This window comes from Myotis nattereri (assembly GCF_964212035.1).
Source record: "Myotis nattereri genome assembly, chromosome: Y".
NCBI classification, from domain to species: Eukaryota; Metazoa; Chordata; class Mammalia; order Chiroptera; family Vespertilionidae; genus Myotis; species Myotis nattereri.
Window position 1 is genome coordinate 22,721,340 of NC_138094.1, and position 14,395 is coordinate 22,735,734.

Sequence of the window (14,395 nt, forward strand, 5' to 3'; positions counted from 1 at the left end):
CAAAGAGGCACCAGAGAGGCAGTAGGATGCACTTCCTGGGTTCCACAGCAAGCCCTGCATCTGTGGGCCTTGAGAGGCCCTGGGGACCAGTCCCCATGCATGGGCTTTCCCATCATCCACTCTCTTAACCCAGCTTTCGAGCAGACAGCCTTCCACCTGGCTTCTTTCCCTCTGCACTCAGACGTCTTCCTACCCTGACGTATTTTGTCCTCTGTGCCTTTTTCAAACTCACAAGTCTCTGCTGGCACTACCTGCCCTGCCTGTGCCCAAAGAGACCTGGTTTCACTTCAGAGCCAATGACATCTACACCTAAACAAGGGATTCCCCCTCTTTCTTGCTCACCAAGGAGAACATGCCACACATCCAAGACATTCCTGGTTCTAGCCGTTTAATGGCAAGGGCAGCACTTCTAGAGGCACAGGGATGGTGCATGATGAAGAGCACTAACTCTGGGCTAGAGGGACAGGGCAGAAAATGGCCCAGAGAATCCCATGAGGAACCCAGAATTAAGGACAAAAGGGAAATGGCAGCAGAGCATTGGCCAGTCTTGCTGGATCTGAGATCTGCATCCCTTAAATATCAGAGACATAATCTACCAGATTATGCAGACAGCGGTGGTGGCGGGGAGGGGTTGGGGTGCAGGGGTGGCCTGACATATATTAGGTGCATTGACATTTCCAGATCCCAACCCCAAAGGCACTGGGTCATTCCAATAGAGAGTGCAGGGCAAGGTGCGGAGAATGGCACACACCTATCCTGGACACAAAGAAGAGGAGAGGGCTAGAGGGAAAGGGAGGGCCCAACCATGGCATTCAGGCCTGCAGAGGGATGCTTCTGGTGAAGATTGAACTTCTGCCTTATCAGATGGTAAGGATTATGCTTCTGACCAGAGAAGGAGAGAATGGTTCCTGCTACTGCATCCCTGTCATCCACTGACCCTAAATCTCCAACTCTAAGCCAGAGGAAGACTATTGTGGCTGAGAGGAAAACCAGATGCTATAGGCTGTACAGCCCGTTCCACTGCTGATTGTTCCCCTGGAGATGGTTCCATAAGCCTCAGGGTCACAGAAGGTCTGTCTCCATACTTGACAGAAAATCCCTCTATGCCCTATGTGAAGGCTGGCAGGAGGCACTGGCACAGAGTGGACATCTTCTCAGGGATGTCCATGGGTCAGCTGATCCTCACCTGCCAAAGCCAGACACCTCTCCTCACTCTTCAATCCTTTATTTACTCGAAAAAATTCACTGAGGGCCTAAGGGTACATCCACTGATATTCTGGGTGATCAGCTGGGACACCTCATGAGAATTTCATGGTCTTCCTCAGAGTATCTCTGAGGCATGAACCCTCACTCGATTGAGGAGACAAACAAACAAAACTGAACTGGAAAATGAGTAAATCACAGACTAGTCTTGCTTTGCAATGTAGAGCACGTCACATAGAATGGTACCTCCAGCTAATACCCTGCCCAGCAATCCTAATAACCATAGGAAAAGTTAGTTTTCAATGGCTATTACAGAGTTATGTCACAACATTAAAAAACTCTGTTATAAACATACTATACATGTAAATAAATAATGTAGAAAAATCACTACTTAGCACCCTGTGATTTTAACTGTTTGAGAATTAAAAACAGACATGTGCCTTTGCAAACTATTTCAAGAGTAGTTTAAACATGGCTTGCGGGTCTTCTGCTCATACAACTTTCCACACAGAGTGAGAGTCTTTTCCATGCCCTGGTAAACTGTCACATTGCTTACTAATTTTGTTTAAGCTTCCAAGGTCCCATCCTTCCTGCTGCCTACGTGGGCACCCGTCTCTGGGAGAGTTCCTTTAGTGTGAAGCTCTTTGGCCTCATGGCTTGCCCTGGGACCTCTCCATCCTTTTTTTGGTCACAACCATGTTCCTCATTTACACTTCTCTGGGAGCTGGCCATTGTGAACCTGACGCTGGGTTCTGAGTCTGGATGATGAGTAAAAGTGATTCCTCATGTTTGGAAGAATGTAAAAAATTACAGAAGCATTCCACTTTCAAAGTCTCATTACTTCTCTCTCCAGACAGGAGACCTTGGTAGGGGCCATCAATTAACTTCATTCTCCATGTTCAGTATCTGAGGCCTGAATCAGTCGCCTGCACTCGTATCTCTGAGTGGGTCATGGGACGGTGACACAAGAACAAGGCCCTGGTTCCTGGTGTAAGGCTCCGATGGCCATCACCTGGGCCAGCCTGATGGGAGTGTGCCTAGAGAAGTCACTGGAGAATGGAAACATGCCACTCTATGTGTGGCAGCGGTAGACACGATCAGGGTCATGGGCAGTCAGCAGGAGTGTCCATTTAGGTGACAATCACTAATCGCAATCCAGGTTCTCAGCAGGTCTGTGCTCAGTCTTGGTCTATAGACTCAGCCAGTTCTTCCAGTCATATGGGAGAGGGGAAAACATGTTGGAAGAAATAACGACAGAAAACTTCCCTTATACAGGCCAGAAAATAACTATGCAAGTCCAAGAAACACACAGAGTCACAAATAAGATGAACCCAAAAAGACCAACACCAAGCCACATCATAATTAAACATCAATGCAAAAGTAAGAATCATAAAGGTTTCCAGAGAGAGACAGAAAGTTACCTACAAGGCATCTCCCATTAGAATATCAACAGATTTCTCAACAGAAACACACCAGGCCTGAAGGGAATGGGATGAAATATACAAAGTGATGTAAAACAAGGGTCTGAATCCATACCCAGCAAGGCTATCATTCAAAATTGAAGAATTAATAAGGAAATTTACAGACAAAAAGGGGCTATGAGTGTTTATTACCACCAAGTCAGCAATGGAAGAAATGCTAGAGGGATGGAAGTAAAAAGAAGAAACAGAAAGGCAAGAAGAAGCACAAACATTAAGAATAAATATGACAAACAAGTACTTACAATAATAACATTAAAGGTAAATGGATTCAGTGCTCCAATCAAGACATAAAGCAGCTGAATGGATAAGGAAACAAAACCCATATTTTGCAGTCTGCAAGAGACTCACCTCAGAGCAAAGGATTCACACAGATATTGAAAGAGGGAAAAATAAATTTTCAACAAATGGAAATGAGAAAAAAGCTGGGGTGGCAATGCTTATATCTGAACAAAATAGGACTCAAATGAAGGTCATAGCAAGGGATAAGAAAGGCCACTACACAATACTAAAAGGAGCAAATCAACAAGAGGATATAACTCTGGTAAACATATATGCACCCAGTACAGGAGTGCCCAAATACATAAAACAACTTCTGGAAAGTATCAAGGGATAGATAGATAGCATAGTATCAAAGTAGGGTACTTCAATACCTCACTGACACCACTGGATAAATCCTCTAAACAAAAAACCTCCAAACAAACAGCAATCCTAAATAACTCTCCAGTTCAGATGGACTTGACATCCCCAGAACATTTCATCCCACAGCTACCAAATATACATTCTTCTCCAGTGCACACGGGATATTTTCAAAGATAGGCCACATATTAGGACACAGGCAAAGTCTCTTCAAATTCAGGAGGATAGAAATCATAATAAGCATCTTCTCAGGTCACAATGGTATGAAACTAGAAATCAAGTGCAATAAAAACAATGAAAAAAATCAAAAACTTGGAGGCTAAATAGCATGCTATTAAACAATGGTTGTGTTACCAAAGAGATCAAAGAAGAAATAAAAAGCATCCTGGAAACAAATGACAATGAAAACACTCAATCTTAAAATCTATGGGACACAATGAAAGCAGTCCTGCGAGGGAAGGTCACAACTCTACAGGTCTACCTTAGAAAACAGGAAAAAAATGGTAATAAATTAAGTAATCTTCAACTTAAATAATTAGAAAGAGTGCAACAATAAAAGCCTATATTACCAAAAAAGAAAGAGATAATAAAGATCAGAGCAGAAATAAAAGCCATAGAGACCAAAAAAATAATACAAAAGATCAATGAAACCAAGAGCTGGTTCTTTGAAAAAAAGAAAAAAAAATTGATGAACCTCTAGCGAGGCTCACCAAGAAACTAAGAAAGGGGACCCAAATAAACAAAATCAGAAATGAAAGAGTTGAAGTAACAAATGACCCGGCAGATATACAAAGGATTGTAAAAATTATAACAACTCTACTCCAACAAATGGAAAACCTGGCAAAATGGACACATTTCTAGACAAATACAAGTTTCCAATACTAAATCAGGAAGAAGCAAAACACCTGAACAGGCCTATAACTACTGATAAAATTGAAACAGTAATCAAAAAGCTTCCAGAAAACAAAATCCCTGGACCAGATGGCTTCACAAGGGAGTTTTTCCAAATATTCAAAGAAGAACTAAAACCAATCTTTCTCACAGTAATTCAAATAATTCAAGAGGATGGAATACTTCCAAGCTCTTTTCATGAAGCCAGCATTACCATAATCCAAAAACCAGAAAAAGACACCACAAAGAAAGTGACTTACAGGCCAATATTCCAGATGAACATTGATGCTGCAATCCTCAACTAAATTCTAGCAAACCGGATACAACGTTACATTAGAAAGATCATACACCATGACCAAGTGGGATTTATTCCAGGGATGCAAGGAAGGTACAATATCCGCAAATCAATGAACATGATACATCACATGAACAAATTGAGAGAGAAAAACCACACAATCATATCAACTGGTGCAGAAAAAGCATCTGACCAAGTGCAACAGCTTGTTCTGATAAAAACACTCAGCAAAGTAGGAATAGAAGAATCATGCTTCTACATAATAAAAAGCATTACATGACAAACATACAGCCAACATCATACTCAATGGGCAAAAACTAAAACCATTTCCCTCTAGAACAGGAACAAGACAGGGACACCCACTTTCACCACTCCTGTTCCATACAGTACTGGAAGTCCTAGTTACAGTGATCACACAAGAAAAAGAAATAAATGGTTCCCAAATTGGAAAAGAAGAAGTAAATTGTCACTACTTGCACATGACATCATACTGTAAATAGAAAACAACAAACACTCCTTCAAATATTTAGTAAACTTAATAAAAATGAATTTGGCAATGTAGCAGACTACAAAATTAACGGCAAGAAATATATGGCATTTTTATACACCAATAGTGAACTTACAGAAAGAGAGATTGAAAAAAGAATCCCATTTATCATCCCACCAAAAAAATTAAGAAAACTAGGAATAAACTTACCTAAGGAGGTAAAAGACCTCCACTCAGAAAACTAGAAGATGTTGAAAAAAGAGATAGAGGAAGACATAAACAGATGGAAGAACATACCTTGTTCATGGATTGGTAAAAACAACATCATTAAAATGGCTATACTACCCAAAGCAATCTATACATTAATTGCACTCCGCATTAAAACACCAACAGCATATTTCACAGACCTAGAAGCAACTCTCCAAAAATCCATCTGGAATAAAAAAAAAAAAGGTCACGAATAGCGGCAGCAATATTGAGTAAGAAGAACAAAGTAGGGGGGATCTCAATACCAGATATTAAGCTGTATTACAAAGCTACTGTGCTCAAAACTGCCTGACACTGGTACAAGAATAGACATATAGGCCAATGGAATTGAATAGAGAACCCAGAAACCAATTCAAACAACCAAGCTCAATATTTGACAAAGGAGGCAAAAACATACAATGGAGATAAGACATTCTCTTCAATAAATGGTGCTGGGAAATTTGGTCAGACAAATGCAAAAATGAAACTAGGCCACCAACTGACACCATGCATAAAAATAAGCTCAAAATGGATAAATAACTTGAAATTAAAGCTGGAAACCATAAAAATAATAGAGGAATCCATAGGCAGCAGAGTCTCATATCTATGCGGAAGCAATCTCTTCACAGACACAGCTTCTGGGGCAATGGAAAATAAAGTTAAAATAAACAAATGGGACTACATCAAAATAAAAAGCTTCTTCATAGCAAAAGAAACCATCAACAAGACAACAACAAAGCACACTGCATGGGAGAAAATATTTGCCAATGTTCTCTCTGATAAGGGTTTCATCTCCAACATTTATAGGGAACTCATACAACCTAACAAAAGGAAGATAAACAACCCAATCACAAAAATGGGCAATGGACCTAAATAAATACTTTAGCAGAGAGGACAAAAGGAAGCCCAAGAGACACATGAAAACATGCTCAGAGTCACTAATCAACTGACAGACGCAAATCAAAAGGACAATGAGGTACCACCTCACAGCTGTCAGAATGGCTATCATCAACAAATCAACAAAGGGCAAGTGCTGGTGAGGATGGGGAGAAAAAGGAACCCTCCTTCACTGCTGGTGGGAATGCAGACTGGTGCAGCCACTATGGAGAACAGTATGGAGTTTCCACAAAAAACTAAAAATGAAACTTCCATTTAACCCAGTGATCCAACTTCTAGGAATATATCCCAGGAACCTAGAATTACCAATCAGAAAATATATATGTACCTCTATGTTCACTGCAGCACAATTTACACTAGCTAAGATTTGGAAACAGCCTAAGTGCTGGTCAGCAGATGAGTGGGTTAAAAAGCCCTGGTATATCTACACAGTGGAATAGTATGCTACCGAAAAAAAGGTAGGGACACTCACCATTTGCAACAGCATGGATGGAGCTGGACAGCATTATGCTAAGCAAAGCTAGTCAGTCAGTCAGTCCGAGAAAGATAAATATCACATGACCTCACTCATCTGTGGATTATAATGAACAATATAAACAGATGAACAAAAACAGATCCAGAGACAGAGAAACCTGGATCAGACCATCACCCTCAGAGGGAAGGAAGAGGAGGGTGGGGTTAAGGGGGAGAGATCAACCAAAGGGCTTGTATGCATGCCTATAAACCTAGCCAATGGACGCAAACACCAGGGGTGGTGAGCATGAGGGCATGCTTGTGTGGTGGGAGTTGGGGTATAGGGGCAGTGGGGGATAAGAACACATACGTAATACCTTCATCAGTAATAAGAACGAAAGAAAAGGAAGCCAGGAACATATCATCAGATGAGAATTCACACACTCACACTCACGCACACTCAGGGGTCCGCACACTGACACCAGGAGAGGGCTCTGCCGCTTTCAGTAGAAATCACCTCTTATCTCCGAGCCTGACCACCGCTTTCTCACCAGCTGAACCAGAGGACAATCATGAGTGACGGCCCTGGTGCTCTGCGGAAAGCGACCTCTCCCTCCCGGACACTTCCCACCGTCCAGCAGCCACTTTTGTGCCCCCTCTCTGTCCCCCACGCCCTGAGCAGGGCTGGGCTGGCCTGAGAGCCCACAGACTTGAAGAGCCAGATCCCGAGGGAGTTGGCGCCGGGGGCTGTGGGGACCCCGTTGGTCACGTGCAAACTCGGCCAGCTGAGGTCACACAATAAAGGCCAACGCCAGAGTTCCATGAATTCTTGCGTGTAAGTCCCCTCAGCGAGCTCCCACTCTGGCGCAGCAAGCGGAAGGCCTCACGCCAGCGAGCCAGGTTTGGACCTCAGGCCTTCACTCCAACCAGGTGGGAACTCATTTCCAGATGGAAAAAGCCGACTGGGGAGGGGCTGCGGGTTGCCAGTGACTAGAGCAAGTTCACCCCTGGAGACAGCAATTTCACCCCCGGAGACAGCAAGAACCCAGAGTGTGTGCTTATCTTTTCCACAGGCCGTGCTCCTCACCACGTGGACTCCTGCACAGCAGAGGGGCTGGCGGGAAGGAAGAGGTGGGGGCTGCGCCTGAGAAGCTTCCTGGGACTGCGCCCTGGTTCCTTTGGGGTCAAAATCTCCTGAGATCAGGAGATCAGGATCATCCCAAGATCAGGGGGCAGGAGAGGGGGCTTGTATTAACAGGCCCAGAGAAGGTGCTTGTGGCTGCCACTTACCTACCTCGTTCCCTGGGCCAGGTTTGGCGACCCACTCCCACCCCACCGCAGCCCTCTGTCTAAAAAAGAGCGCCCTGCCCTGGGCTAGCCCACTGTCCCTACTGTCTGGATGGGGACATTTTAGTAACCCCCAGGGCAGAGGAGAGCTGGCCAGATGCAATTACATTGTCTCTCTCCACACGTGCCCTCCTCAGTCTACCCCTGGGGTTTGGGTCATCAGAGCTCTTTGACAAGCCCCGAATCCAGCCTTTGCGCTGCTCAACTCCCCTAAGCCTTCAGGTGATGGCAGCCTCCCTGCATTCCTGCCCCCTCAGGAAGGGGTTCTCCTCTCACCAACAAATCCCTTTGGCAAAGTCACACCTGGGCCTGAAAGCAGAAGAGTGGGCAGGGGGCTCCTGAGGAGGAGCAGGCCAACAAAGCTGAGGAGAGGTGGGGAGGCACCAGCCACAGCCTGGTGCTCAGGCTCTGGCAGAGCTGCCCCTTAGCTGAACCTTAACCCAGGTTTCTCCTCTCAGGTGGCGCCTCCAGGGCACACAGGGGGCCTGGCATGCTCAGTCTGGCAGGTTTTGCTGCCTGCTTTTCCATAGTCTCTTTAGGAGACAAAAGTCAGGCTTGTGAGGAGAGAGGGATAGGGTAAGAGCAAAGCTGAGGCCCAGCCCTGTCATCTAAGCTGGCCTGAGGCATCTCCTGGGTGTCCTTGGAAATCAGCTTCTCTTAGTGAGGAAGGGCTTGTAATAAGAATAGAGCCGCAGTTGTTTAATCATTACTTACAAACTATAAATACGAGGCCCTGGGACACTGGAGGATGAAACAGGCTCTACTGAAAACATAGGCTGCCTCCATGGCCCATTACTCAGAAAAGAATTGCATTTTGGGAAGAGACCAGGCACAGGACCGGCTTTGATTTGGCAGCTGTGCTGCACCCTGACTCCCTCCTGGGGTCTTCCTCAGGAGGGCTGACCATTCCAATCTCATCCCAGGAAGGGGCTGAGCTGTTCCTAAAGTCTTGGAAGATTAGCCACCTTGTGGTCAGCCTTTGAGCTCCTGAAGGGCAGATAGTAGGCCCTCCCCTCCCCTTTGCATGTGACACTTGCAGCTGGCAGCTACAGGTAGCTATCTTCTCCCCAAGAGGCTGAGAGCCGAATTTCCAGGGTGAGCGACTGCTCTCCCCATACTGACCGCATCCTTGGATAAATACTCATTGTGTGGTTCAACCCTCTCTCTGCTTAACTTGGCTCAAGGAGTGACAGGCAGCCTCAGACACATTGTGCTGCCTTTCTCTTCCCCAATCAGACTTGGGGAATATTCAGACTCTGCAAACTGTGAGACCTTATCTGAGAGGGAGAGTGGGCAGAGGACACTGTGTCCCTGTCATGCAGGTGACCCTGCATCTCTTCACCATAGGCTGTGGGGAGGTCGTGGGGGCGGAGCGTAACAGCAGGGTGGTGAGGCTGGCTTCTTGTGTGTCCCTACCCTGCCATTCCTCCAGACGTTCCCCATGCCTATGAACTAGCAGAGTTTTAGGTTTCCAGCTACATAGATGGAGGAATGGGGACAAATGAGGCGACTGCTCTCACCCCAGTGGATCTGGGATTGTCACCTAGAGCAGAGCAGATAAAAAACAGTAACAGAAACAATTCCACTATTTCAACTGGAAACTAGAGATTCAGCATAGCCCTCCCCCATCTCTCCTAGATTCATTTTGCAACTATTTTTCCTGGGGTGGCTGCTAATGCCATCCTCAGAGCTACACACAGCATCTCCTCACAGAGTTTAGGATGAAAACAGAAAACACACACACACACACACACACACACACACACACACAAATACACACACACACACAGCTAAACCCAACAAGACCAGTGTCTACAAATGGCTCTTTGTAACTAATTCTGTCATGAAAACAAATGTGCTGGTATGGAAAGTTACAGAGGCAGGTAGACTTCTGCCTGAGGGTTGTACAAGAAGGGGCCATCAGGGGCTTGGAAGGATCCTGTTGAGGGCATGAGGACAGACTGCACAATTTCTGAGAGGGTAAAGTGCTTGGCCAATTTGAGAATGCAAGAGACACTGGGGCACAGGGGAGGGTGATAGAGTGACACAGAGGGCAATGGATGCATCCTGGAAGGTGAAATTCAAAGGGAATCTATTTGAAGTTTGTCCACCCTTATGTTCATGATGATCTGGTTGCTTGTCAGCATTGCAGAGGTTGATGCACTAAAAAGACGAGGTCTGTTATATGAAAAGCAAAATGCAGGCCACCCAACTGATAACATAATCCAACCCTATTCTTGTAAAATTAAATGTGAATGTAACATTGATTTATTCCATTGCTTCACCCATTGCCTCACAATGTTCACCATGTTCCTAGGTGACGGTAAGCCTGCACAAGGAAGAGAGACTGAAAGTTCCCGGGCCCCACTCTCCTGGGAAATCAGCAAGTCATATTTATGAACCTCTTATAGCAGTCCACATGTCCACTAAAAATGATAATGCTACTTATTGTAAAATATCTTTCTGTATTTTTTACAGGGTTCTCTATCACAATTGCCTCTCAGGGAAGAGTGGTGAAGAGCTATTTTTATTTTAGAAACATGAAAAGTGTCAGTCAACCAGCACTGCATTATAATGATCACCATTGTGACTTTAAAACCCTTCAGTGATGGAACAGAGGGAAGCTGGATGCTTTTGAAGGAGCTGCTGTGTGTTTGTGTGTGTGTGTGTGTGTGTGTGTGTGTGTGTGTGTGCGCACACACACTCCTGCACAGCTGAGAGAGGCTGAGTCTACCCTGTCCTGTGAGGGGATGAAATAGCGATGAGGTGAAAGGGGTACATACTTTTGTCTACAATCACCTACAGTAAGCCTAAGGGGGAAAGAAGCTGCATTCTCAAACTAAGCATGCTTGACATGGATAAAACATACAGCCCTTACTGACTTAGGAATACTTAGCCTTTTGAGGTTTTAGCCAGACTCATGCCATGACATTTTGAACTTTAATGCTGTCAGTTGTTTTCAGGTGAAGACACTAAGACGAGGAAGATTAAACAGGGGTCCATAGCAGGGAGTATAAATCAAGAAGGAATTTGGGGCTGATTTGTGCTTCCATGACACCCACTGTACAATAGGCTCCTGATTTAATTACAGGCACCTGCAATGGCCTCTGGATGCCCAGTTCACAGCAGGATTAGCCAATGTGAAAGATCTTGGAGAGAATTCAGGGTGGCCAGAGTGCATTCTCCACAGTGTGTGTCCCAATTTGTGTGAACCACATCTTTTGGTAATTCTTTTGGTGTAGCTCTCGAGGAGCCCAGTGGGAAAGGTAGGAACCTTCATCCCTGGTTGGCATCCCTTCTCCTAGATTCGGGCTCCCCAGACACTGGACTTGAAGAGGGTACAGCCCTCGCCATGTGAGTAACTGCTGGGGGAGAGGTTGGGTGTGTGGAGAGGAACACTCAGCTGAAGGCCAGCTGGTCACTGACAGATGGTGCACTCACAGCTCCAGGGCCTTGGCCCAGCCTCAAAGCAAATTCTTGGGAGGGGATGTAGGCTGCCACACCAGTCCTGGTCCAGTTATGCCTGGACAGGATTTCCACTGGTTGCTCCCCTGGTTGCTAAGTCTCAAGCTTGGAACAAAAGACTTAGAATACTGAGAGCTCAGGAACAATTTGCATCGAGATCCCTCCTCACTTGTGAACCTGGTTGGGTATGAGAGAGTCAGTGGTGAGTGTCCTTTCAAGTGTCAGAGTATCAGGGGGCAGAGCCCTGAGGGGTCTCCCCCATGACTGGGCTCTACTCCACTCTCTCTCCTCAAGACACAGGTGACCTTTCCTAAGGACCACTCGTGTGGGTACCTGCACTGATGCCTCTCCTGCTCCTCCAGGTTCACCTGAGTCATCCCCCTCTGTTTTTCCCCTCTTCTCCAGGTCCTGTGCTCAGGAAGCCTGGACCCAGCCTCTGCCCTGTCCAGCTGTGGTTCAGGAGGTGTCCTGGGTGAGCTGAACTGCAGCCGCTGGAATTTATAAACGTGCCTCCTGGGACCAACAATGTCTGGGAACCGCTCCCACACTCCTGATTGATGGTGTCACGGGGGAGGAGGGAAATCTAGCTAATAGACATCTGCTGAAGCCCTCTTGTTTACCATGTTTCACTCCAATCAGGAAAGGCAACAATCTTCTGAAGAAGGTCTTTCTCTCTGAATCTTTTGGGCAAGAGCGGGTAGGGGTTGCCCAAAGTTTCTCTCTGACTCTTTGGCTTCTAAATAAACAGCTGAAAATCAATTTCCCAAAAGGCAGCTTTAGGGTGGAAGAATCTTGGTTTCCTTTGGTTTCCTTTATTTCTTAATTATTGGCTAAGAGGGTTCAGACTGGTGTCAGTCAGATATATATATATATCATATATATATATATATATATATATATATATATATATATAGATAGATAGATATAGATATAGATATAGATATATAGATACATATATATATATAGATATAGATATAGATATAGATATAGATATATAGATATATAGATATATATAGATATATATAGATATATATAGATATATATAGATATATATAGATATATATATATCGTATATATATCTATCTATATATATATATATATATATATATATCTATATAGATATATATATATCAAACAATCAAACCAACAAACAAAAAACAAACAAAGAAACTTTTAGAGGACTTTAATGGAGAGCCTGAAAACAGGACAGTCATAGCAGCAGACTTTTATCACTCCTCTGACTTCACTGGATAGGTCTTCCATGTGACAAAATAATGATTCAGAGACTCTAAAGGACACACTGCATCAGATGGATTTAATTGACATTTTACAACGTTTCACCCCAACAGAGCAGAATATGCATTCTTCTCAAGTGCACATGGACCATTCAGAAGGTAGACCACATGGTAGGACACATAACAAGTCCCTACAAGTTCAAAAAGATTTAAATCATATCAAGCATCTTCTTGGATCACAATGGAATGAAATGAGAAATCAACGAGTAAAACCACCCAAAAACATTTAAACACTTAGAGGCTAAATGGCATGCCATTAAACAATGAATTTGTTACAATGAGATCAAGAAAATATCAAAGATTTTTTGGAAAAAAAAGGAAAATGAACAAATAACAACACAATATCTCTGGGAAACAGCAAAAGCAGTCCTGAGAGGGAAGTTCATAGCACTATAGACCTATCTCAGAAAATAACAAAAAATCAGCAATAAACTATTTATCCCTACAACTTAAGAATTAGAAAGATACCAACAAGAAGAGCCCAGAGTAAGTAGAAGGAAGGAAAAAATAAAGATTACAGCAGAAAAAATAACAGAGACAAAAAATTCAATGAAACCAAAAGCTGGTTCCATGAAAGAATAAACAAAATTGATAAGCCATTAGCAAGACTCATTAAGAAACAAACACACATGATTCCAATAAGTTAAATCAGAAACAAGAGTGGAGGAGTAAGCACTGGCACCACAGATATTTAAAGTATTGTAAGAAAATACTATGAAAAACTATATTCCAAAATGCTGGACAATGTAGATGAAATAGATGAAGTCAGTAAAAAATGCAAACTACCAAAATTGATTCAGAAAGAATTAAGAAACCTGAATAGGCTCATAACAACTGATGAAATAGAAGCAGTAATCAAAACACTTCCAACCAACAAAAGCTCAGGTCTGGACAGCTTCACAGGGGAGTTCTACCAAACAGTCAGAAAACTACAATCTATATTCCTCAAAGTATTTCAGAAAATCAGAGGAAAGAATACTTCCAAACTCTTTGTATGAGGCCAGGATTATCCTAATTCCAACAAGTACAGACACTACAAAGAAAGAGAATTACAGGCCGATATAGCTGATGATGACAGATACTAAAATCCTGAACCAAGTATTAGCAAATCGCATCCAGCATTATATTAAAAGGACCAAATGCCATGATCAAGTGGTTTATATTCCAGGGATGCAAGGCTGGTATGATATTCGCAAATCAATAAACGTGATACAACTCATAAACAAACCTAGACTTAAAAATCACGTGATCATATTGATAGATGCAGGAAAAGAATTGGAAAAAACCCAACACCCAATTGTGATAAAAACTCTCAGCAACGTGGTAATAGAGGGAGCATACCTCAACATGATAAAGGCCATATATGAGAAACTCACAGCCAACATCATACTCAAGGGGGAAAAACTAAAACCATTTCCCGTAAAAGAACAGGAATAAGACAGTGATGCCAATTTTCACCATTCCTGTTCAACATAGTACGGGAAGTGCTACCATAGTGTTCCTGAAGAAATAAAAGTCACTCCAACCGGAAAAGCACATAATAAATGAATCTGGTCATGTATCAGGATACAAAATTAACACCCAAAAATATGTCTTTTGATACACCAAGAATGAACTCACAAAAAGAGAAACTAAGAAAAGATTCCCACTTACCATTGCAGTAAAAGAATTAAGGAAAAAACTCAATGAAGGAAGTAAA